General features: G+C 46.7%; 1 long non-coding RNA gene across 1 annotated transcript; it reads right to left on the reverse strand.

The window, feature by feature from the left end:
- Positions 1-15,734: 15,734 nt before the first annotated feature.
- On the reverse strand, positions 15,735-25,546 carry LOC118980440 (uncharacterized). Its single transcript, XR_005065106.1, has 3 exons — positions 25,478-25,546; positions 20,279-20,328; positions 15,735-15,877 (listed from the first exon to the last, which is right to left on the reverse strand). It is a non-coding gene; the product is annotated as an uncharacterized LOC118980440 (long non-coding RNA).
- Positions 25,547-25,757: the final 211 nt, after the last annotated feature.

Below are 25,757 nucleotides of genomic sequence, written 5' to 3' on the forward strand. Positions count from 1 at the left end.
GGCGGCGCATCGTCTGCATCATAGACTTGTAACGTCTGAGTTTCAAAAATAAAATTCTTTGCATAACCCAGTAGCATTTCTGGGGGAAACAAACAGGCCCTTGAAAAGAGATAGTTTCTAATTTATTAGAGTGTATCTGATATCTAGTAAAGCCAAAAACTGTTTTTAGAAGGAAAGCATAATCTGCTCTGTTTTGGTGGTTTGATACATCTTGAGATGGTTGGATAAATTATTTGAAAGCATTTAATAAATTACAAAACAGTGCGCACTCCTTTCAAAAACTGCAAAAAGTACATAAGGGTGGAAGGGCTGCTCCCTTTCCGCTGGTTCTCGGGCATCTCCGTGGTTAATTATTTGCATCCTACAGAGTCCTCCCCTAAAGTATTTGTCAGGCCCTTATGTCCTGGCCACCGTCTTCACAAAGTGCCAGCCAGGATGAAGTGTGCAGCCCAGTGGGAGGAAGAGACGACAAACTGACACGTGATTTCAGGAGTGACAGTTGCTGTGAGGAAAGATAACGGTGGGGGGGGGCGGGGCAGGTGAATGACCACGTGCTTTCCCAGCAGGTCAGGGAAGACCTCTGGGGGACATGCAGGGGGGACGTTAGCGGAGTTAAGAGAACTGAAAGGGAATGAGGCACCTGAATCTTGGGGAAGAGCATTGCAGCAAATGGGAGGCCCCCCAAAGGTAGCGTCAAACCTGGCCCCCTGGCTGCGGTTGAGCGCAGGTGCGGCGCCACAGGTGCAGGCCTGGCCCCACCTTCCCAGTGCACCTGGGGATGCAGTTGCTGCCCAGCGGCAGAGGGACAAGGAGTGCAGGGGCGGCCAGCGCTGGGTTCGAACACACTCTTTCGTCCTACAAAAACGGCGTCTTTGTTGGCCTTGCAGGCAAGAAGGGGCTGGAAAGAAGTATTCCAAGTCATGAAATCCAAAGACCTACAACCAAGATTGCTGTATCCAGCAAAGCTTTCATTTAGAATGGAAGGGCAGATAAAGTGCTTCTCAGATAAGGTCAAATTCAAGGAGTTCATCATCACCAAGCCCTTATTATATGAAATGTTAAAGGGACTTATATAAGAAAAAGAAGATAAAAAAGATGAACAGTGAAAGGACAGCAAACTCAAAGTTATTAACAACCACACCTAAAACAAAAGCAAACTAAGCAGACAGCCAGTGGAACCATAGAAATGGAGATCACATCAAGAGTTAGCAACAGGGGAGTGGGAGGAGGAGAGAGGGGGAAAAGGTACAGAGAATAAGCATAGATGGTAGGTAAAAAATAGACACGGGGAAGGCAAGAATAGTAGGGGAAATATAGAATCTAAAGAACTTGAGACACGTGGTCATCAACTAAAGGTGGGGAATGGTGGGAGAGGGGGAGTGCAAGATGGAGGGGGGAATGAAGGGGGAAGTGGGAGAACTATAATGGCATAATCAATAAAATATATTTAAAATTTTTTTTAAATGACCTCTTTTCACCAAACAGTATAATGGTGGCCTCCTGGCCGTCAGCACTGGCCAATGCACCTCCCTCATGGTGGTCTGTCCAATCCTGATGTAAGAGTCTGACATCCCAGGAAGTCACCCAGCCACCTATGGGCCTTGAGAGGCCTCAACAGAGGATAGGAAGGGCCCTCCCCTCCCTGGTTGTCCTGAGTAATAAGCAGGTGATTCACCGAATGCTCCTAGCACAGTGCTCGACTGGTGCGACCTGGACTCCATAAACATCGCCCACTGTTGCGCATTCCCGTTTGCGGTGCACACCCGCACCCTGGAACCCTGGGCAACAGCTTTCCCAGGGAGCCCCTGGCTTGGTTAGGGAGCAGCGGGAGGCACCGCAGGGGGTGGCTTGCCAGGTCAGCCTTTATCTCTACGAAAATAGGCTGTGGCAGCAATAATGGCCCTCATCCTGTCGAAATCAGGAAAGTGAAAGAAAAAAAATTGACAGGATACTTTCTAAAAACATCATTCTTTTGTGCCCTTTAATAAACTCTTTTCTTACGAAAAACAGATTTTTCTTAACTAAAAGTGGCACTTAAAAATGTTGGGTCAAAATTTTATTATTTTATCATCTTCCTGGGGTTCTCTAGTCGGTTAAGATAAACTTCTAAGGAGCTGTTAAGGTGGTGGAGCTCTTTGGTAATTCTTTGAACATGCCTAACATTCCGAAATAAATTTTACAAAGACCCCGAGGAGCCCTATCGTGCTCAGCCGGTGCCATTTAATTGTGGCCACTAGAAAGCCCCATCTCTTTTGGCCTCTTAGATCCTCTTGGTCTTTATAAAATGAAAGTGATGGGAGTCAGTGCTGGATCCAGGTCCTTTCAACTGGGGGCCCAGGGGCAGCCTCCCTGTCTGCAGCTCCGCGAGGAAAACCAGGCCCCCACCCAGCCTACCAAGTCAGCGCCGCTCCGTCTGAGCCTCTGCCTGTCGATCCGCAGTGAGAACCTCCCGCGGGCAGCTTCCCGGTGCCCCTGGGACACGCTCTCTCACAGGGCTGGGCGGCGGCTTTTCCACTGCACAGCCGCTGGAGCGGCACCCCAGGAGAAGGTGTTCAGTAGTCACTGGCCGGACAAGTGAGGCTCACCCAGGAGGCGGAAGCCTAAGTAAGAACAGGTGCGAGGATTTCAAAACCCGGCCCCCGCCCCCGCCCCCCCCCCCCACCTGGTGCAGGGGCGGACAGCCCACAGATGAGCGCGTTAGGAGAGGACACTCAGGAAGAAGTTCAACGGTGTTTGCTGTACTGGGTTGAGGATCGGTTTAGGTTTCCATAGAAAACTGGCAAGTGTCTACTATGGGAATCAGCTTCAGTTTCTTGAAAACGGTGGTGGAGCATCTGGTTTCCCGGCGCATAGCCTTTGATCCTACTCCTTCCCCTTTGACAATGAATGTGTGGGTCTTCTGTAAACACTAGACAAACACAGCTTGTCTGGGACACACACACACACACACTGGACCGGCCTCTGTCCCCAGCACGGCAGGGCAGGGGAAGTATTGGGGCGAAGTGCCGGGGGTCTGGCTGTTGCCGGTGAGCAAGGGGTGAGAACCGCTGAGTTAGGGATGGCGAGCCCGGACTTCTGCACTCAGCAAACCCTCTCCAGGTGGGACTCGTGTGCAGCCAGGGCTAAGGACCGCTGAGAAACACCTGCATTGAAATCAGCTGGGAGTGAATGTGACTGGGATGCCCAATTGTTCACAGCTTCCTTCTCATTTTCCTGGAATCATTTTTAGATGTGTATGACAGGAACAAAATCAGAAACACGCCATACTTCCACCCCCATTTCCCACACCAGACTGATGTGAATGTCTCCTTAACGGGCATCTGGTTTTGGCCTGAGCACCTACGTCATCACCTGGACTTGCCTTTGGCCTGGCTCACGGGACACTCAGCTTAGTCTCGCCCTGGAACTCCAGGCGAAGGGCCACCCTCCTCCACGCCTCTGGCTAAGCAGCTCCCTTCAGTTTCTCGTGGGAGGTGTGGGGTGGGGTGGCGTGCAGTGGAAACTGGAATTGGGGTCTTGCTGAGGTTTAAGCCCTGCCTCCACCCACCAGAAATGCAGTCTATAACGAACTCAACCCAGCTTCCTCATCTCCAGAGTTAGTGTTAAGGCGGGTCAGAAATTCATTAGATGCTCAGTTTTAATCAAATCGAGCTTTACCTTTTTCTTCCTCAAGATCACTTGAATTTCAATACTTAGAGTTTATTTATTTATTTTTTATTTCAAAGATTTTATTTATTTTTAGAGAGAGTGGAAGGGAGGGAGAAAGAGAGGGAGAGAGCTATCCATCAGTTGCCTCCCATACACCCACAAATCATGGGGGACCTGCCTGCAACCCAGGCACGTGCCTTGACTGGGCATTGACCTGGTGACCTTTTGCTTCACAGGCTGGCACTCAGTCCACTGAGCCACACCAGCCAGGGCAGTTTGTTTATTTTTTTAAACCTCCTAATCCTCTTGAACATTCTTTTTATGATCTTCAGCCATGAAACGACACCTATGTTTTCCCTCAATTTTTAATCTGCTTCTCTGCCTTGTTGCAGACACATCTATGACAGGGACACTTTCTCCTGGAGGCACTGCTTTTAGCCACATGAAGCTTCGGGAGCAGAAGTCGGCCTTACACTTGACCTTGCCTCTGTGATGGCCTGTGCCAGTGCGGGCCTGGGAAGCGTCCTCTACCTGCCGTCTGCGCTGACACCCTATGTTGTAGGGTTTTCTTGGGGCGTCTGTGCTCTTTTGGTCGTCACCATGAACTATCCACATGTGCCTCTTGTCAGGTTAATGGTTTCCCTAAAGGCAGTTAGCTTTTGCCACGTGGCAGAAATTGTTTTAATAGACTTTATTTCTTAGAGCAGCTTTGGGTTCACTGTAAAACCAAGTATGAAGGACCAGAGGTTCCCACACACTCCCAGTCCCCACAAAGACACCTCTGTCAACACTGCCACCCCCCACACTCCGGCAGCACAGTGGTGTATTTGGTACAGTTTATGAGCCTTATTAACACATCATCGCCCGAAGTCCAGAGTTTCCATCTGGGTTTGCTGTCGGTGGCACGCACTCTGTGAGTTTGGATGAACGAGTAGTGACTTGCCCCCGCCATTGCCAGACCATCACCCAGAGCAGTTCCATCGCCCCCACCCCCACTGCCACGTCTGACATCTACCGTCCCCACAGTGTTTTCTTTCCCAGAATGTCACATACTGGGAATCACACAGTATGCAGCCGTTTCAGATTGGCTTCTTTCACTTAGCGATATGCATTTAAGGTCCCACTGTGTCTTTTCACATCTCGATTGCTCATTTCTTCTTAGCACTGAGTAACATTCCATCGTTTGGATGTATCATAGTTTATCCATGCACCTGCTGAAGAATATTCTGGTTGCTTCCAAGTTTTGATAATGAATAAAACTGCTATAAATATCGATGCACAGATTTTTGTGGGGAGGTGTTTCCCATTCATTTGGGTAAATAGTAAGGGTCATATGGTAAGAGTGGGTTTAGCTTTGTAAAAAACCGCCGAACTGTCCTCCAAGGAGCCCTCCTACTCGGCGTTCCCACCCGCGAGGACTGAGCATCCCTGCGGCCCCACCTGCCCCACACGTTCCCCAGTGTTCGGTGCTGTCGGGGCTCCAGAGTTTGGCCCTTCTAACAGGTGCATAGAGGTATCTCATTGTTATTTTAATTTGCATTTCCCTGAGGATGCGGCATGGAGCACTTCATAACTGATTTGCTATCTGGATGTCTTTTTGGTGAGAGGTCTGTTAAGGTCTTTGGCCCATTTTGAAATTGCATTGTTGTGTTGTTTTTCGTTATTGAGTTTGAAGAGTTCTCTGTATATGGGGGGACCCCTCAAACCCTGGAATTTATTTATTTAAAAAAGTGTATTTATTTTTACCTGTTTAAACTTCAGCCACCTTCAAAGCACTGTTCATTTAATGCAATACACCGACTGAGACTTTTTCCCACTGCTCAAATCAGTTTTCGAACTCGTCAGTTTTGATGCCTTTTAGTTCTTCTGAGGTTTTTTGTTTCAGCTCTTCCTCATTGGCAAAATGTTTCCCTTTGAGGACTTTTTTCATCCGGAGAAACAACAAAAAAAGGTGCTTGGGGTGAGATCGGGTGAGTAGGGAGGATGGAGCATGGGGGTCATGCCATTTTTGGGTCAAAAACTGCTGAACACTCATTGCAGTGTGGGTGGGTGTGCTCGTAAATCACCCATCATGAAATGGGCAAACGTGTTGAGTCTTTGAAAAAAAAAATCACTGAAGCCAAAGGCAGCCTCTCACAACAACACCAGCTGGTACACTGATACAGACATGTCCCTAGAACACTCACCTAGTAGGGGAAGACTGTACTATGAGGGCTCACTCTCCAGATGATAATCCCATTTTGGGGGTCCCCTCTCATATTTTGAACAACAGTTCTTTATCAGATTTACCTTCTGTAGCTATTTTCTCCCAGTGTGGCTCTTCTATTTCTCTTAACTTTGTCTTCCACTTGGAAGAAGTTTTCAATTTTAATGAAGTCGTTTATTTCTTTCATGAATTATGCCTTTGGTGTTGTATCTACAAAGACATTGCCATACCCAAGGTCATCTAGATTTTGCTCCTACAGTAACTTCTAGGACTTCTATAGTTTTGCCTGGTACATTGAGGTCTATGATCCATTTTGAGTTAATTTTTACAGAGGGTGAAAGGCCTATGCCTAGATTTATATTTTTGCATGTAGCTATTCAGTGTGCTTTTAACACTCTTTTGAAAAGACTGTCTTTGCTCCATTATATTGCCTCTATTTTTTTTTCAAAGAGCAGTTGACTGTATTCATCAGGGTCTATTTCTGGGCTTTCTATCCTCTCCATTGATCCATTTGTCTATTTTTCCACCGATATCACACACCTTGATTACTGTAGCTTTGTGGTAAGTCTGGAAGTCGTGAGTGTCAGCCCCTCAATTGAACAAAATTGACATTTTGTTCAATGTCCTTCAACATTGACCTGGCCATTCTGGTTTGTTTTGTTTTGTTGCTCGTCCATCCATATAAAATTTAGAATCGTTTTGCCAATATCCAGATGGCAGGATTTTTACTAGATGTTTACATTTGGAAAAACCATACAACCTTCCATCGTTATATTCCTTTCTAAGGTGCATTCCTCAGCCTATTGATGAGGAAGAATTCATGCCTTCTCTGAGATCTCAAATTGACTTTTGTCGACAATCCCTGATCTGTGCATTGGTACAGAAACATCTGAGCCGCCTCCTTCTCCCCTCAAGATTCACCAGCGCTTCTTCTGTTATTTTTGTTTTCGCACTGACGTGATTGATATCCTCCACAGCATCCGGTTTATCTGTTGTTTATCTGTTGTGTGTGGGCACGAATTCCCCCTCCCGCCTGGTCATCAATTTCAGGGGCTCTTGATTAGATCAGGGGATTTAAAGACGGAGACATTGGCTTTGACTGCTCACTAAGGAAAAAAACGGGCCATAATACAATCAGGCCGTCATGACAGCTCCTACCTGGGAGCACAGAGAGCAGCCGCTGGACCTTGGCAATGGAGAAACGACCCAAAGGGGGCCTGCTGATTCTCAAATTTAACGAGTCATCCTTACAAGGGGATATTTTGATCCCTGTGAGTGCAAAGCTTTGGCTCAGGGTCCGGCTTCATGCATCGTCCACAGACCAGATGCCTTTCCAACTCAGCATGGGACATGAAAATGGAAAAACAGCATTAAAAGATCATTTTTCACCTTTTTTATACTTGAACAGTTTTATATGTTCTGATTTTTAATGACTAACTGAAAAAAAAACCACTGTGAAACATTTTAAAACTGAGCAAAGGCCCATAAAAAAGCCTCCTTACACGTACATAGAACGTTCCAGTGCTTCAAGTGCTGGCTTGTGATGTGCCCACCTGCCCCCAGGAGTGAGGTGCCAACTGCATCAGAAGTCATCATGAGTCACCTCGGCTATTAAAAAACTAAGTGGAGTAAGATGGGTCTCCCAGAAAAATTCTCTCCTCTGTGGTCTGGAAACTGTGCCCTGTCAGGAAGCTGGCAACCGTGGGGCTCACCTCGTCTCCCTTCTCTCTGGGACCCCAGGCTTGCGCTGCCGGCCGGCCAGGGAGTGAGAATCGTCATTCCCTCTGTTTTGACCCATTTTCTAGTTGCTTCAGGTGAAAAGATAAATCTTGACCCAACTCAGCTAGCAGTAGATATTATTTTTTAATCCTAGTCTTATTGCCACTTAATATATTTTTAAAGATTTTTAAATGTATTTATTTTTAGAGAGGGGAAGGGAGGGAGAGAGGAAGGGAGAGAAACATCAATGTGAGAGAGAAACATCAATCTGTTGCCTCTTGAATGTGCCCTGACCAGGGACTGAACCTGCAACTCAGGCCTGTGCCCTGACCGGGAATCGAACCCACAGACTTTTGCTTTGTAGGATGACACCCAACCAAGTGAGCCACACTAGTCAGGGCTCTACTTAATCTTTTTTAACTCGCCAAATGTTACGCAGTATGCCTGTCCAGTCTCAGTTGTAAATAACAGGAAACGATTCTGTTTCCTGCAGAACAGCAACTCTCTGGGAGACTGTAGCAACACTGGGGCTGTGGGGGAGTGTGAATCCTCAAGTTTGCCGAATCGCACATTCGCTTTGATCCCACAGGGACCGGGTCTGGTTACCGGAGGCATGGAGTACCCCTGCTCACTGGGAATGGACCTAGGCAAATGCCTGCCATGCCCCTCAAGCCCCATACTGCCACACACACACACACATGCATACCTGCATGCACATGCACACGTGTGCATGCGAGTGGTGTTTGATGGATTGCCTAGTTTAAAATTTCAGTCCAAATCAGTTAAAAATTTTTTTTCAGATAATGGATTTGTATCATTCAGGCAACTGACAGGAACTTTCGAAATGAGAATCCCAGTGGGCACTCTGGCAGGTAAGATGTAAAATGGAGATTTAAGGCGTTGAAGAGGAAATTTGAAAAACAAACAGCTGGAGATAAAAAAGACAAGTAACAGACTGTGTGGAAGTGGAGTCTGACAGCACCAATGTTTGTAATTCTTCCCGGCTCCGTGGTGGCAGCTGGGGGCAGTGTAACAGGTGAGCCAGCTCAGGTGCCCGCCCCCCACCTTCCCCGAGGGCTTCGGTGGGTTTCCCCATCAGAAAGGCGGCCCCCTGCAGCAGGGTAGATGTGACAGGACCTGTCTGCCACTGGGTTCTAAATCTTCAAGTCTACATTTGCTTGGAACTGCTTTTCTCCCTCCCCCACCTCTTGCCACTTCTGGCCGTTGCCAAGACGGGGGGGACAGTTACTGGGTGGGGGACAGGACCAGCAATGGGGAAAGCAGCTAGAGCAGGCCGAGAGTTTTCTAACCCAATTTTTTATATTTAATTTCTAGGGTCCCCATCATCAGTGGTTTTCAGCCCTGGCCACACACTAGAGTCCTCTGGGCGCTTCCAACAATCAGGGTCCCTGGGATCCAGCCCACACCATTTGAAAGAGGGCCTGCAGGTGGAATTGCACGTGGCCTTTTGGTAAAGCTCCCAGGTGACGCTAATGGATGGCCAGGTCCGCGCCTGGGGGCACGAGGGCATCTTTCTCATCCCTGCATGGGAGAAGAGTGTCCATTATGCTGTATCCTGCCTTCATGCAGAGGGTGTTCCCAGGTGAGAGATTCCGACCCCTAGCCCTCTCAGCTGCCGGAATGACGAGGACCTGACCTAGGCACTTGCTTCACTATGGGGTTGGCCCTTCCTTTCTCCACACACCTCCTTGGGTGACCTCCCCAAATCCGTCTCTGCCAGCAGCAATGACGTGTTTGAGGAGGCACCTGAGGCATATAGGAAGAAGTTGGGGAAGGGAGGGAAGGTGGCACTTTGCTCCCCATTCACGTAAGTGCCCCTATGTCAGTGCTTCTCAACACTCGGCTGTGCAGCCTGGCCAGGTGGCTCAGTTGGTCCCAGTATTGTACTGATACACCGAGGTTGTGGGTTTGATCCCCAGTCAGGGCACACGCCTAGGCTGCATTTCGCTCCCTGGCTGGGACACATATGGGAGGCAACAGATTGATGTTTCTCTCCCTCTTTCTCTTTCCCTTCCTCTCTGCCTTAAATCAATAAATACAGCCCTGGCTGATGTGGCTCAGTGGGTTGAGCACCAGCCTGTGAACCAAAGGGTCTGCTGGTTCAATTCCCAGTCGGGGCACATGCCTGGGTTGCAGGCCCAGTCCCCATTAGGGGACATTCAAGGAGCAACCACACACTCATATTTTTCTTTCTCTCTTTCTCCCTCCCTTCTCCTCTCTCTGAAAATAAATAAACAAAAGCTTAAAAAAATAAATATATCCTCTGGTGAGGATTTAAAATAAATTTTTAAAAAACTTGACTGTGAGCCCTGGCTGGTGTAGCTCAGTGGATTAAGCGCAGGCCTGAGAGCCACATGATTGCGGTTCGATTCCCAGTCAGGGCACATGCCTGGGTTGCAGGCCAGTTCCCAGCAGGGGACCCACAAGAAGCAACCATACATTGATATTTCTCTCCTTCTCTCCTTCCCTTCCCCTCTAGAGATAAATAAATAAAATCTAAAAAACAAACAAACAAAACCTTGACTGTGCATGAGACTCACGTGGGATGTCTTGTGAAAATGCAGCTTCTGATGCTGGAGGCTTGGGGTGGGGCCTGAGCATCTGCATTTCTAATGATAATTTCCCAGGTGGGCTGATGCTACTGGTCCCACCTGGAATAGCAAGGCCCTAGAATGCTGTTTCCCTCCACCCCGTCCTTGGAAGTTCAGTGGAGGGGCTTCAATCTGGACCAGCTGGGTTAGGTGGCTTCATAAGTGAGGCTACCCGGAACTCGGGGAACCTGAAGCCTTTGTGGGGGTAGAATGTGACCAGTGTACTGATTTGGCAAAAACCAGTGTGCTCGACGCCACACTAAGACTGGAGCCCCGTGAGAAGATGTGTTCTCTCCTGGGCAGTTATCCAAGGTGTGTGGCTTCTCCACAGAAAATCAGTCTCCACCTCCAGGGAACATGGCAGGTGGCCCCTCTGCTGCCCACACCCTCTGCCTGCTCGTTGAGGACAGCCGCCTGTGCTCAGGCTGACCCGATTCCACCGGAATCCCCTGCTGCCGCCTGTCCATCCAACTGTTTTCCTAGGACTCCCGGAGAGATGGCAGGAAGCAATGCACATAAAAGCCTCGAGCTGAGAGTGAGTGCTCCCGAAATACATCGGCTGCATGCATGTGAACAAAATAATTCACTGAATATCCCACTCACCATTTCCAAAGCACCAGCCTCACGACACAGTGGTGTCATTGAACGGGAAATATTAAGCAGGGCCCCGCAATGCAAACATCACCATAACAGCAACCACTAGGAGGATTCCTTTGATTTCCTTTCTTCCCCAAACACTAGCTTTCTTAGCTGCCAAGTTTCCAGGCTTCTTGTCATCCCAGCGTCTCTTCATTAAGCCTGTTCCCCCGCAGAGGAATTAGGCAGGGCCTTGGCGACCCTCGGAGGAAGGCGGAGGAAGGCTGACGCTCTTCGCCTCTCCAACCACGAGGAAATTACTAGTGACAGCCCCAAGTATAGCAAAAATATTAAGAATGACAGAGTGGAGCTTCTGTGCCAGGAGAAGAAGAAGCATCTGAGGCTGGAGCATAGCGGAAAACAAGCCCACAAAACCATACTGAGAACCTGCAGGAAAGTCGATTGCCTTTGTCCCTGGGAATTTGTAGAAGTGTGTTTGGTTTCCACCGACCATGTCAGAATTCTTTGATGACAACAGGTCAACACATCACACTTATTTCCTTATTTTATGGTCCTTTGGAAACACTGGCTTCATCTCCATTTTAAGTTCTGTACAAAGACAGGTCATAGTGTCTACGGCCATACTACCCTGAACGTGCCCAATCTCATCTGATCTTGGAAGCTAAGCAGGGTCGGGCCTGGTCAGTACTTGGCTGGGAGAAGACAGGTCATAGCACAGTTAGTCTGTCAGTGGTCCAAACACTTGAATTTCCCTTCTCCCTGCTTCTGGCTGATGTAGGTAAAAGAAAGAAAATGAAGGGAGATGAAACTCACATCAGTGTAACTAGTGTTTACGTATTAAAAGCCCTGGGTTGGGGGAAAGACGTGGCTGGCTGAGAATACTGAGAATACTAGAGGGTGTTATAATCATATTAGAATTACTGTGCGATGCTTGCCAACCTGAGGCTCCTGGGCCACCTGTGCTGGAGACGAACCTCCTGTGCCCACCTGGGCTGGGAGTCGCTGTGATGTGCGTACCTGATGCTGACCCACCATAGCTAAAGACTGGCTGTGAGGATAACAGTGATAAACACTGCTATTTTAAGTTAAACACCACTAAACAGTGATAAACACCGCAAACCCGTCTATCATGTCCCATTTTTATCAAGCACAAAGGACCTTTAGATGGTTTTCGCGTGACCTTGTGAATTAACTCAAAGTCAGTATTCCGTGGAATGTGATCCTGGTCCCTACAATAGGTGCAAAGGAAACCTCTCCGGGGAAATGTAAACACATTTTCACTTGCTGAGGGGTAGCAATGACTTTAAGAAACACCGAACCTCCTGCTTGAGGCATATGAGTATCCTTGTCAGACTGTCTGAATACGACGTTAATTAATGAACGTAGTCCTTCAATTCCCCAGTCACAGGCGAAGGCTAATGTTAACCCTGACATATTTAAGTATCTGAAATTAAATGTTAAATGAAACAAATGAGTGAATAATATACAATGGCAACTCAGAAGTCTGTGGAGTGACGACAATGACATCGGCGATTCTGTCTCATGGGTATGGGAGTTGGTCCTTAAGAATGGGTCCCTCCATCATGGAATCCACTGCCAAGTCTGATCATCAGGGCTCACAGGGACCGCTCCTTCCTCGGTCACAACTTTTCACAGCCGCCAGGTGGGCGGCATTAGGGAAGTCTGGGTAACTTTCACACAGAGAAGACCTGGCTTCCAGAAGAAGGATGGATTGGGTTGGCCAAAAAGTTTCCTGTGTTTTTTTCCGTATGATGGCTCTAGGAGAGCTTCATTGTCTTTAACTTCATTCGAAACAATCTTGTTAGATTGTATTGTGACAGCTGTCATTTCAGTGTGCCTTTTTAAAAAAAGTATTAAAATTGGCGAATTTTTGTGCAGCCATTTTAATATTGAAGATGGAAGAAAAGACGCAACATTTTTGGTGTATCATGCTTCATTATTTCAAGAAAGGTAAAAATGCAACTGAAATGAAAAAAGGATCTGGGCAGTGTATGGAGGAGGTGCATTTGACATTCGTGTCTAAAGTGATTTGCGAAGTTTCTTAGTCGTGTTGATATTTAGGCCAAATGATCCTGCAGTGGGGCTGTCTCATGCACTGGGGAATGTTTAGCAGCACCTCTGGCCTCTACCCACCAGAAGCCAATAGCAGGAGACAGCCGACATACTCAAAATATACAAACAATAAATTTATTGGTGAAAATGAAAAACATATCTTTCATTTTATGGAAAAAAACTAAATAGACTTTTTGGCCCACCCAGTATACTAAGAAGGGTGTATTTTGAAGGCGGGGAGGGAAGACCCGATGGGACGTGCTCTTTGCAGCTATTGTCACCCCATCCGAGTGTCTGGGCAGAGGCTGCCAGCACGGGGAGATGGTTGGACTTGGGTGGCACTGACCACTCACGCTGTGAACACTTCGCCTCTCTTCACCACCACCTCCGCACTAAACGCCAGCAGGTGTGGGCCTGCTGGGCTCTCGGTCCTCAGCAGGCAGCGCTGGCTGGGGTCGGGGTCTGGGAACCACAGGAGTCCAAGTCTGCTGTGCAGCACGGAAATGGAACCAGGGGCTCTCAGCCTGAACACAGAGCTGGGGTGGGGCTCCCCCGTGTAAAATCTAGACAGCCACAGCGTCGACTAGGTGTCTGGTCTCCCGTAGCTGTGTGCCTAGGAGGGAGGGTCAGAGGATGTAGACATCCGACATCCTTTCCAGGGGGACCTGACCTGGGCCTGGCCTGATTCCGATCCCGGCTCTGTAAATATCCCTACTATCAGTGGAAAGCTAATAAAGAGAAACCGGATGGTGGAAATAAGTTCAAATGTAATCACAATAAATGTAATTGGCTCAGTCTATCAAAGGGCAGAAACCATTGAGCTGGATGAAAACGAATGAACAACAACAAACCAAACCCAGAACATTTCTGGAAGAGCGAAAGGTTAAAAAGAAAAGTTTGAGAATTGGTAGTGAAGGCATCTATTAACCTACTGAAGCTTTTACAATATTGACAAATAAAATAGACGCTAATTAATAAAAAGAAAAATGGCTAAGAATAAAGAAACATGCTACAAAACAATCCACAAGGTACAGCAAGCATGTGTGCACTCCACAGAAAACCCTGAATTATATAAAGGAAAAACGAAAATAATTAGAAATTAACTAAAGCACAACCAGATAGAAGGTCTTAATACCCTTCTATTAGAAACTGTTAGATCAAGTAAACAATAATTGAATAGTCTATGGAAATTTTGTTCCATGTGATTAAAAAATTGGCGTAGGAGATGTACATACAGAGGCCTGACTCCAGTAAAAATACGTAATATGTACTTCTTTAAAGAACATTAAAGGGCATACATTAGGAGATAATTTTCAAGCAAGCTTCTGTTATTAAAAGCAATGAAGTGAAACATCACATAAAGCTTTTGACATACTTGGAAACTGAAGCCTGCACTCCGGAGGAATGCATGGGCTAAAGGTGGCTCCAGGCATCCTTCAGTAGTGCTTGTCACAATGGAAGTGACAAGACGCTGAGAACTGGACGTCAGTGATAGAGCCACACACCGTGATACTTGGAGGTGAGTTTATAGCCTTACACTCATATGAAGAAACTAAAGGAGATACAAATACATGACTTTGTGAATTTAAGAATCTTGGAAAAGGACAGCAGAGGAAAACCCAATAAATATAGAAGAAACATAATAATAAAACTCAAGAGAAAAAAATGAATAAAGTCAGAAACAAGGAAATAGAAGAGAAGGTCAATAAAATCAAAGGTACTTTAGAAAAATGAAATAGAAAATTTCTGGCAAGACTGAAATAATACTAAGGTATAAAGTTGAGACAAAACTAAACAATATAGGGAATAAAAACAGATGTAGTAGAAATTTTTAAAAGTATTAGTGACTACCATGGAAAATTTTATGCCAAAAAGGTTACTATAGTAGTCCCCATTTACCCACAGCACTGCTAGCACGGTTTCAGTTACCCATGGTCCACCAGTCTGAAAACGGTGAATTTCCCCAACCGTCGACATCATCCACCCCTGACATCCAGCCCCTGGCATTGTCATGGTTCCATGAGCCAGCACCCCCTGCAGCAGGTGGTCCTCCTCCTGATGTAGCGTCAGAAGGGGGATAGCAGCCTAACACTGCATCACGGTGCCCACGCCATTCCCCTCCCGCCATCTCAGTATGTAGGCATTTGGTCATCTCACATCATCCCAATGCGAAGGGTGAGCGCAGTGCAGTCCAGTACTGGGAGACGGGGAGACCACATTCACACAGCTTGAGCACATAAGTAGAAGCCGCCCCTACCCTTTGGTTGGTCAGCATGTACAGGGGGCGTGGAACTCCCCTGACCAATGGGGGACAATGGAAGTCTTATATGACTTTGAGGTTAAGTGGTAGAAAGAATATCATTAAGGTTTGTTCAGTCAGCCTGGTATGTACGTGAAGTATCTATTATATTATTTGGTACTTTTCTATATGTTTAAAAAGAGAATTAAAATACTTGGGGCGAGGGTACTAAAAAATACTTTTGTCTAGACCGCAATTTTGCCAAGGTTAAATTTATCCTGAATTCTCACGGCAGAACCTGGTTCTGGCCGTGGGCGCTTTACTTAATCTCTCTGGACTTCAGCTTTTCACCAGAGTTGGGGAGCGACGCTCTTCTTGCTCTAGACACTGTGGCAGAGGACTGTCCCTAAATTGCCCTGACAATCAACTGTGAGTAGAGCTGAGGGAGTTTATTTTCCAAAGCCACAGGCACACAGAAGTAGCTGTTTATAACTCTCGAAGGGATTGCTTCTAGAGAGCTCATCTCTGTGAGTGAAAACACATATGAGGGAAACGAAAGAAGTACAAGGTTAGGATCACAGAACTTTAAGGTGGAAAGGGAGCCCCTGGCCACCCGCTGACCCAAGGCAGGGGCCTTCGACAGTGTCCCTGCAGGCAGCGAGCCCAGCCCTGGCTGTCACCCCGGCCGGCACTCCTTCATGAAGCACCGAGTTCTTGGAGCAGCACGGAAAGTGTTTGGCTCCTCCGGAACAGAAGTCCCTGCTCACCCACTGCTTTTAGCATCTACATCGAAACACCAAAGCCTTACTCATTCTGTGCGACAACCTTTGAAATGTTTGAAATCAACAATCTGGGCCCTCTTCAGACTTCCCTTCTTCTAGTGACACATCCTCGCTTCCTTCAGAAAGGGGAGAATCTAGCAATCCTTGAATATTATATACACCAAGAGCTTTACGTACAGGGCTTTGCCCAACCCTCAGATTCCCTGTGATTCTCCACATCACAGATAGGGGCACCGAGGCTCGGGGAGTTTAAGTAACGGAACCCTCGGTCACCTTAAAAAGGAGCAAAGCCACACAGACTTCTGGCGACCCCATGCTGTTTATGGGACGGGTGGACTCTGAGGGTGGACAGGGCGCCAGAGCCCAGACTGCCTTCTCCTGCTCCCTGCACTCTGCTGAGCACCGGACATGACACAGTGACAGCGAAGAGCCCTTTGTCATGCTTTCTCCCTCGTTCGATCTTCTCTCCGGCCCTGTGAACCCGCCACAGAGGCATCAGCACTCACACACTGCAGGGCAGGGACTGAGGCTCCACGGGTTGAATGGAAGAACTGGGGTGCAAACCCAAACTTTCACATTCGTCATCGTCCTTTCTATTGCACCGCGAAGCCTCTCTGTGATCCAGAATCTCACCAGTATGAAGAACTGGGTTGCCTGCCCCCGCCTTCAGGCAATCTGGAAGGAAGTATCAGAATTATTCACACATAGCCTAAAATGGCCTTAGCATCTTCAGAAGCCTTGTGACACTTACCACCTTATGTAGATTGTCAGTAAGTGGTCCCCCTGCATCTTTCTGTCTGCTTTACAAAAGTGCTGTGACATCGTAGCCTCTCTCTGTGCCATTGAGTTTACATCAGTTCTTGTAAAATTCCCTCTTTCCTCCACCCAGTGGACTCAGTCCCAGTCTCCAGCCTGGGAGAGTATTTTGAACTGTTCCTGTGTCATCCAACACAGTAGCTGCTCCTGTAAGAACTGGGTACCTGACACCCTTGACAAGCACCTGTTTGCTCTGCTCATGGACTTGTTGGAGCCAATGGGAAAGCACGATGCTGAGGACTGAGCCCAAGAGGGTATCCCAAACACAGTGTCCTAAAGCAATATGACAGCAGAAGGGGGAATCAATGACTGGGACACTGCGGGTGTGTGGTGGGGGGCTGCCTGAGTAGCAAGCTGCCTGGAGACAGATTTCCTGTATACAGCAGGGTGGGGGATGGTTGATGGGCTGGGAGGAGTGAGCATCCCTCACGTCCGTCTGACATAAAATCCTTCTCTTCGTTGATTATAGACGGTGCTCAAGGTCACACTGAAGGGTATTCAATGTCATTGCTTCTCACCACCATTGCCTCATTGGTAGAATCTGAGTTGCTTGGAAAAATCCTACCCAATCTGCCTTTTTCTGGAGCTTGTTCTTAACCAAAGTGGATCCTCCGCCTCTCCCCGTGACACACACACTCTCGGCTTGCCTTTCTCTAATTACTGAGCACACTCTCCTTTTCCTGTTACTGCTTTCTCTCAAACAGATGGTGTTTATAGACAGGAAAGAAATGGAAGTTATTCAGCTGCCAGGCTGGTCATCGATACCCAGCAACTGACCCTCTGGAGACACCAGGCAGAGGCGGGTTCAACTGGCTGCGACCCCACGGCGGCTGAGAGCAGAGAGTGGGGAGCCTGGCCTGCACTGCAGCTGGGGACAGGATGGCAGCTCGCTGTGCTTGCAGCTGGTTAAGTGGGATAAATATGTGTGTTTCCTGCTGGCTTTTTCCTGCTACTCTGTGGACTTCAGACTATCTGTGTGGAAGTTGGATGTTTAGCAAATAGAGCTCTGCTTTCCCCAGCCTGGCAGTCAGTGGCGTGGGGGTGGCCATTGACTCCCACTCGACTCCTGGGTCCTGCTGCCGTGGGTACCCCAGGGAGAGGCCGAGGTTCTTTGGCTAATGAGCCCATTGTGCTGCCGGGCAGCCTGCCCTTTGAGAAATGTCTGGGCAAAGGAAGAAATAAGGTAGGAGGCAGAGAGGCAGTAAGGCGGCAGTGTGTTTGTGTTTGTATATTAGGAACCACAGGAGTAATGATTAAATGTAGAATGACACACACGTGCACACGTGCACACTTGTGCACGTTGCAATATGGCAAGTCCATTCTTAGGACTATAGCATACGAAGGTACTCACAAATGTGTACAAAGGTCATGCAAGGATGCTTGTTACAGAGTTGTTTGTAAGAGCAAGAAATGGGCAATAATGTAAATATTTATTTAATCTGTTCCCATCAACCCAAAGCAGATTAAATAAATGATCCCTTCACACAAAGGGGTAATATTCTCTCAGGAAGAAGTTAGATTTCTGAGTAGTGGTAGGAAAACACCCTCAGCATATTGTCTAGTGAGTGAAGCGTGCTTCAGAAAAGACCACGCTCCCAACACAAAGAGGAGGAAATGAAAGCATTGACAACAGCCGTTGTGGAAAAGAGCGTACGCCCTGCAATCAGACTGCCCGGGTTCAAATCCCAGTTCTGCTCACCAGCTGACCAGCACGGACCTGTGAACGAGACCTGGTTTTCCTCATCTGTTGAATGGGTACAATAGAGTCACTACCTCACAGGCATGTGGTAGGCTTTCAGATGAAATATCAGACAAACTATTAGTGACAGTCAACTCTGAAGCTGGGCTTGGAAGAGGGGAATGGTCATTTTCACTGTTCCAGACTATTTTCTATTTTTTTGCAAGCATGTTTAAATAGTTTAATTTTTTATTATTGATTTGAGAGAGAAAGAGTAAGGAAGAGAGAGAGAGAAAGGTTTACTGTTCCACTCACCTGTGCACTCATTCACTGGCTCTTGTACACTCTCAGACTGGGGATCGAACCTGCAATCCTGGCTCAGCAGACCCATGCTGTAACCAACCAAGCTATCTGGCCAGGGCTAAATTGATTTTAAAAACGCTGTTCTCTCTGAATTGGAAGCTATTTATTAGCAGATAACACTTGACAAACACTTAGTTGATGGGGATTAATGAAGGGTGAAGATAGTTATCTTAGGTAGTCCAATTAGGCCCTCAAGATACTCTAAGACTCTTCTCCTGCACAGGGAGGCTTGGTCCACAGGAGACCCATGCCCACTGAGAAGCACAAACTTCTCAAATGGCTCCGTCCAGCCCCCCCTGCACCAGAGGCAGGACCAAGAGGCAGGACTCTGGCACGGTTCCTATCAGCCCAAGACTATGTCACTATGAACTCAGCCCCCTTCAGGTGCCCATCTGAGAAAGCTTGACACTGTCAGAAGCATTTACTCTTTGTTTCAGCTGAAACGTGAGGATAGGTCCCTGACCTCCCTTTCCCTAGAGTAGTTACTTTAGAAATGTACAGTTATCAGTACCTTCTCTGCCCCTTTGAGATGTAAATCTTCTATCACTCACTCAGAATTGTCTCCTCAGGGGTCTGGGAGGCACCTCAATGAAATGCAAACCTGGAGGGAGATGGCTTCCTCCTCTCCCACTCTTGACCCTTGACCTTCAACCTTCAAGAGAGGGCAGGAGCCTAACTTGGTGGATGTCTTGCCCCAATTTGCAAAACTACCTCCTGTCTTCAGGATTGAAGAAGTTTGCTACTCCTCCGGCTCAGTGCCAATTTCCTCCCGCTCAGTGCCAATTAGCAAACACACATGGTCTGGTCACACTGACCACCCCTCTCTTACGCCCTGAAGTACTTCTTCCCTTTAGCACAACCCGGTGTTTTAAGAAGTCTCCTACATTTTATTTTGGTAGAGTTAAGCTCCGTTCTGTACCGAAAACTCTCTCCTACTGCCATAGTCTGAATATCTGCCTGCTGCCTTTAACAGCTATTCGTCTATTTCTTTTTGGCACTGGTGGTGTGGGGAACCGTGGTCCAGGGGATAGCCATGACCATGGAGGAGAGAGGCCTTGACATTTACCCTAGTGGTGTTTACTAAGTCTCTGCCTCCCAGTAAATGCCGGGGGAAGAAGAGGGTAGAGGTGGCTCACCATTCCAAAGACAACTGAAATGGGCGTGAGGCTCCCACCCCCAATATGAACATTATAATAAGTCCTTTATTGAGAGCTTTGCAAAGTACTGGAAAATATGCTGAAGTCTCAAGAAACATCGTCTCATTAAATCCTTCCAGCAGCTCTATGAGTAGGTGTCCTTATTTTCTAAACCTCAAAAAAGTGAAGAAATTTGCTCAAGTTCACAAAGCTCATAAGTAGCAAGCCCAGGTGTTGAATTCCCCTGTCCTGGTCTCCATAAGATTTTGCATGCCCTTAATTGTCACTGTGCAAATACAGTACAGCTTAAATTCACCGTTTATGCTGGAAAGTTTCTTCTCCGTGGAAGTAGCTAAGCCTTAATATACATAATCAAAAATAGCCTTACCAAAATAATAACAACACTCACCTCTGGGCAAAACATTCAGCCTCCTTCCTTCAGAATCAGGTTTCTGGCCCCTGAAATGGGTAGTTGTACTTCAAATCACAAAACCCTGCCTTCTTTTCCTGTTTTCTGAGGTGCCTTCTCTTGAGTACTGTCTCACTCTCTAGCTAGAATGTCAACTCCCTCTGGGTAGGGATTTCATCTGTTTTGTTAGTATCTGTACATAAAGTGTCTTTAAAAGTGCTTGGCCCATGTTTATCAGCCAGTACATATTTGTTGAAAGAAAGAAGAAGGCAGGGAAGAAGGAAGAAGGAAGGAAAGAAGGACAGGAGGGAGGAAAGAAGGACAGGAGGGAGGAAAGAAGGGGGGAAGGAAGGGAAAAAGGGAGGAAGGGAAGGAGGGAGGAAGGGAAGTGAAATGGGGTTAAAAAATATATAGTCTCGGAGGATTTCCAGTCAAGATGGCGGTGTAGGCAGACATGGCTTGCCTCACTGCACAATCACAACAAAACTACAACTAAAATACAGAACAACCATCTCTCAGAACTGGCAGGAATCTAGTTGAATGGAAGTCTGACAACTATGAAATTAAAGAAACCACATCTAACCAGACTGGTAGGAGGTGCACAGATATAGAACAGGCTGGTCCCACATCCGCATATGGTGGATAAAAATTTGGGAGGGATATCTCAGGAGCAAAGAGTCCCAGCCCGACACCAGGCCCCAACCCAGGGTTCCAATGTCAGGAAGGTATGTCCCCACAACTTCTGGCTGCAAAAATCAGTGGGGATTGAGTTGGTGGAAGAAACTTTTGGAATTCCAAGCAGTTCCTCTTAAAGAAACCACACACAGACTCACCTACTCAGACTCACTCCCTCTGGGCTCTGGTGCCAGGGTGGGAGATTGAGTAGCACCAGTGATGTGCAGGGGAAGGCTGAGGTGTCTGGCATCAAGGTGAGCAGAGGGCATTGTCTCTTTTATGGATCCTCCCACCACGGAGCTGATAGACTCTCATAGCGCTTTATGTGAGACTCCATCAACCTGGCTAATACTGTTTGACTCACCTTGGAGATCCCCAGAGACTCTGCCTCACCTAACTTACACGCCCGCCCGAGCTGCTTTTCCATATGAGTGGCTGGTCTTGGCTCATGCTTCACAACTTCCTAAATCTTCTTGAACAAGCGATAGCTGGCCACAGTGAGCCTCAGGACCAGAACTACCATAGCAGCCTAGAATCACAGCTTGGCTTCACCTGCAAATCTCCAAGCCCAGCACAAGTAGCAGCTATCTCTAATTGCTTTATAGCTCAGGCAGAGTGGCCCTGGGCAAAATATAGATCTTGGTCTATGCCACCTGGGAAACCACAGGGCCAGCGCACCCAGTATACAGCTAAGACCAGGTTGGAACACCACCACCCTATCCCTGTACAACTGATTCTCCATGGAGGGCAGAAATTGGTGGGCAGTGGTCACAGCCAGTCCTTGCAGCTGACTGGCCTGGGTAAATCCCTCCCATTGATCTGCCAACAGCAGCCAAGTCTCAACTACAAGAGGAGGGTGTACTCAGCCCACATGAAGCATGCACCTCGAGTGCCCAGGTTGGGTGATAGGGGAGGCTATAGCACTGGACCCTACAGGACACCTACTGCATTAAGCCACACAACCAAGACACAGAGTCAAAGCAATTCTACCTAATTCATAGAAACCAACACAGGGAGGCAGTCAAAACAAGGCTGTCAAATGGAGATCACATGGACAGATAGCAACAAGGGAGTGGGAAGAGAGAAGGGGAAAGGGTACAGAGAATAAGTAGCATAGACAGTAGGGAGAAAATAGAGAGGGAGAGGGCAAGGATAGTATGGGAAATGTAAAAGCTAAAGAACTTAAGACACATGGACATGAACTAAAGGAGGGTAATGTGGGTGGGAGAGGGTGTGCAGGGTGGAGGGGAATGAAGGAGGGAAATGAGACAACTGTAATAGCATAATCAATAAAATATATTTTTAAAAACAAGGCTGTTAAAACATAGAACATGGCCCAAATGAAAGGACAGATCAAAACTCCAGAAAAATAGATGAAATGGAGATAAGCAATCTATCAGATGCAGAGTTCAAAACACTGGTTATAAAGATGTTCAAGAAACTTAGTGAGGACCTCAACAGCATAAAAAAGATCCAGTTAGAAATGAAGGATACAATAATTAAAATAAAGAACAATTTACAGGGGAATAAGAGTACAGCAGATGAAGCTGAGAATCAAATCAATACTTTGGAACACACAGATACAAAAAAAAAACAGTCAAAAGAGCAAGAAGAAAAAAGAATCCCCCAAAACGAGTATAGTGTAAGCAGCCTGTGGGACAACTTTAAGCAATCTAACATTTGCTTCATGGGGGTGCCAGAAGAAGAAGAGAAAGAGCGAGAAATTGGACATCTATTTGAAAAAATAATGAAAGAAAACTATCCTAAGTTGGTGAAGAAAATAGACACACAAGTCCAGGGAGCACAGAGAGTCCCCAAAAAAGATGGACACAGAAAGGTCTACCCCAAGACACATCATAATTAAAATGCCAAAGGTTAGCCCTGGCTGGTGTAGCTCAGTGGATTGAGTGCGGGCCTGCGAACCATATGATTGCGGTTTGATTCCCAGTCAGGGCACATGCCTGGGTTGCAGGCCAGGTCCCAGCAGGGGACTCACAAGAGGCAACCATACATTGATATTTCTCTCCTTCTCTCCTTCCTTTCCCCTCTAAAAGATAAATAAATAAAATCTTTTTAAAAAATCTAAAAAATGCCAAAGGTTAAAGATAAAAAGATGGGAAGGGGGTGTGAGAGAGAATAGGTGAAGAGGTGAGGGGGTTAAAAAGCACAAATGGGTGGTTACAGAATAGCCATGGGGATGCAAAGTACAGTGTAGGAAATGGAGTCGCCAAAGAACTTACAAACGTGACCTGTTTACATGCACAAGGGTGGGGGATTGCCTGAGGGAGTGGGGGGTGCTGGGTGGAAGGGGGCAAAGGGAGAAAAATCAGGACCACTGTAATAGCATAATCAATAAAATATAATTAAAGATATATACGGTCTCTATTTCAGCCCCCAACTCTCACCCATACTTGACGGTGATGGGGCTGCAGCCCAGAGAGGTAAGTGACCAGCCAGCAGGGATCAGGTCTCTTCACTCTGCAACAAGGTTAACTGCTCCCTCCTTCTTGGGGCTGGTGATGGGGTGGAGGGGGCAGCTTTGAGAATAGCTTAGGTTTTACAAGATTCCTCCGTCTCAGCAAAGTTGACATTTGGGACCAGAAAATCCTTTGTTGTGGGGGACAGTCTCGTGTACTGTAAGTGGATTAGCCCATTGGGTGGGCCTCTACCCACCCAATGTCTGTAGCACCTCCCCCCCATCTCTCTGCTCTCTGCCTCAATGTGTGGCAACCAACAAGTGTCTCTAGGGATTACCAAATGCCCTAGGGCTGGGGGCTGGGAGCTGGGGTGAGTGGGTGAGCGGCGGGGGAAAATTGACCAAGGTCGAGAAACACTGGATTAGAAGATCACCTAATGACTGGCTACTAACTAGGTAAGGCGTCATTAAAGTCCAGCGTTTAAACAGAAGTGGCGGCCATTCCGACTTTGGGGGCCACACAAACCCATTGTGCACACCGTGGAGAGAACCGCCATCTTACGGTCTGGGAGGGTTCCAAACTCCAGCAGCAAAGGAATATTCATCAACATAATGACTCAGGAAATGAGCTTTCTCATTGTCTGCCTGTCCTTCCAGGTAAGAATTTAAGAAATTTAATAAGAAAACCGATCTGTCCGCATATGGTGAAAGAGAATCTAATGAGCACCAAACTAGGCAGATTCAAAAGCCTCAATTATTCTCCCTAATACCAGCATAGCCATTTTTGAACACAATTAAGGATTTGAAACCCCACAGGGGAATTTGTTTAAACATTTATTTGATGTGAAACCTCTGACCCAAGCAATTCATAGAGCAATTAAAGAAGGAGGGCCTGGAAGATTTGACGGTAATGTAGTTTTGAGTTTTGTTGACGAATGGTCAGTACAAGTAACAATTAGTGGCATCTTAAATTAGATCTGAATGTGAATAAGAATCAAGAAGGATCCCGTAAGGGCTCGGTACAGGAAACCATATCATCCAATACACCGTGCTCATTAACTTCCTGGAGGAGAAAGTAAATTCGACTTAGATTAAATTTGCGGAAAATGCAAAATGAATGAGAAATGGCAAATAGAGAAGATAAATTAAAGTTAAAATTACCAAAGGACCTGGACATTTTAGAACCTTAGTCAGAACTAAATAAGATGGAATGTAATGAAAAATGGGAAACCATTACGTGGTTGAGTTTGATGATACTTGATGGTCTGAATAATTCCAGGGCACTAGGTGGCGTGGGGGTGGGGAGGTCCAGGTCATGGGAGATAGGCTAAAGGGAAATTTGGTACTCCTCCAACACACCTTGGAAGGCTGGCTTGATAACTTAGTGCCTGGTGTTTTAAGGAGATTTTGCAGCAGGGAATGGGAAGTGGTAATTAGGACCAGTGGCCCCTGCAACCCTTGTTTAGGGTAGGGGTAGAGCTTTCTGATGAAGTTGAAACTCTAGCTGTGGCCACAGGTGATTCCGAGCTTTGCAAAGCACCATCCTATCCACAACCATCATCGTCGTCACCTTCATCATCACCCCCTATTGAATTCCTACAGTACCTCTATTACAAAAACTTTAGCTTAAAATAAAACTCTAACAAAGGCTGATGAACATTTATTTGCGACTCTAACACATGCATGTATAATAAAGAACAGAGTTCTCGTGACAGAATAGACAATGAGAAGGTAAAGATCAGAGTAATGGAAAAACTTGCCACTAAAATCCTTAAAAAACAAGGTAACAGAAAAATATTTAAAACACACTTTAAAATGCTTAAGTGGTGCTTTAAAGCTATTTTTAAAAAATCCTCACAACAACCAGGTACTATTTTTCACATTTTACAAATGAGGGACTTGAACCACAGAGAGGTTGGATTTTGCCCAAGGTCACACAATAAATCGCAGAGAAGAGATTATCAACCCATATTCCTTGGGAGAACAAACTGCAGTAGGGGCATTGGTGAGGAAACCTAGAAGAGCCCTGCCCAGTGTGGCTCAGTTGGTTAGAGCATCGTCCCATACACCAAAGGGTTGGTGGTTCGATTCCCAGTCAAGGCACGTACCTGGGTTTTGGGTTCAGTCCCTGCTTGGTGCATGTATAGGAGTTGACCAGTCGATATTTCCCTCTCTTCTTCTCTCTAAAATCAATAAACCTATTATAAGATAATAAAAACAAACAATAGAAAACCTAGAAGATTCTTAGCAAATTTGAGAGAAGTGGCGAATCCTGTTTATAAGGCAAATTGTATTTGTTGGCTCTAGTCAAAGAATTGTGACATTTGCCTTCAACATGCTTCTTCCTCCTCTTTCAGAATCTCCCTGTCCTCGTTAGGGATTTATTTG

This window comes from Sturnira hondurensis, unplaced genomic scaffold, assembly GCF_014824575.4.
Source record: "Sturnira hondurensis isolate 20B ecotype Veracruz unplaced genomic scaffold, ASM1482457v3 Scaffold0001872, whole genome shotgun sequence".
Classification (NCBI taxonomy): Eukaryota; Metazoa; Chordata; class Mammalia; order Chiroptera; family Phyllostomidae; genus Sturnira; species Sturnira hondurensis.